This window comes from Eumetopias jubatus, unplaced genomic scaffold (assembly GCF_037043125.1).
Source record: "Eumetopias jubatus isolate StellerSeaLion01/CBP00866 unplaced genomic scaffold, mEumJub1_p1.0 scaffold_15, whole genome shotgun sequence".
Lineage (NCBI taxonomy): Eukaryota > Metazoa > Chordata > Mammalia > Carnivora > Otariidae > Eumetopias > Eumetopias jubatus.
The window spans coordinates 86,467,185-86,468,487 of NW_028274821.1; positions in this window are offsets into that span (position 1 = coordinate 86,467,185).

Sequence of the window (1,303 nt, forward strand, 5' to 3'; positions counted from 1 at the left end):
ACAAATCACCCCAAAACTTAGGGGCTTGAAACAAGAGTGTTATCTCATAGCTTCTTGAAGGTCTGGAATCCTACAAAGTGTGGCTGGGTAAGAAGTAGCTAGTGCCACCTACCTGCCCCTCCTTCCTTCCTGGAACACAGACATTCTGTCTGGAGTGGTGGCAGCTACTTTGTGACCATAAGATGACAACCACGAGGAAAGAAAAGCCCACCAGCTGAGAATATTAAATTAGAAAGACAGAAAGAACTTTGAAGGTTTCAGGGATCACGGGGTCAACCATCACAAGCAGCCACCTTGTTCCAGACTTCTTTTTACACGAGAAAAAAAAAAGATTTATTTGAGCCAGTGTTCACTGGTTCTCTTTTACCTACGTAGCCAAACACATCCTCTATGTGGCTGATAGTGGTAACCAGTAGAAAGAAATACAGCTTTGAAATGGGTCTCCCCTCGAACCATTAGAGACGATGGACTCTGAAAAACAAACTGAGGGTTCTAGAGGGGAGGGGGGTGGGGGGATGGGTTAGCCTGGTGATGGGTATTAAAGAGGGCACATTCTGCGTGGAGCACTGGGTGCTCCAGTGCTCCATAACTGGGTGTTATGCACAAACAATGAATCATGGAACACTACATCAAAAACTAATGATGTAATGTATGGTGATTAACATAACAATAAAAAATTATTAAAAAAAAAAGAAATGGGTCTCCCCTTCATGATGCGATGCGGTTGCTAACGTACAGATGCAAAAGGGCAGAGAGAAATGAAATTTTTTTAAAAAAGGAATGCCATCCAATTTGGCGGGAGTGTGGGAAAATGATCATTCTTATGTACTGTTGGTGGAAGTATAAATTGGTTTAGTCTTATTAGAGAGTAATTTAGCTATATTTATTATACCATAAAATGCATAAACTCTCTGACCTAGAAACCTCGCTTCTATAAATCTATCCTACAGAAATAATCACATGCGTGTGTAACGTGATAAGCATAAGAATGTTCATTGTAGCATTGCTTATAATAGTGAACATTGGAAGCAATCTTTATCTCCATCAGCAGGCACAGAGTTAAATAAATTATGGTTGAAGTCTGTGCCGTCCCGTATATGATAGCCACTGGTCACGTGTGGCTACTCAGCACTTGAAATGTGACTAGTTCACATGTCCATTAGTGTTTACATGCTGGATTTCAAAGAATATTTTTAAAAAGATTTTATTTATTTATTTGACAGAGAGAGAGCACAAGCAGGGGAAGTGGCAGGCAGGGGGAGAGGGGGAAGCAGGCTCCCCGCTGAGCAGGGAGCCCGATGTA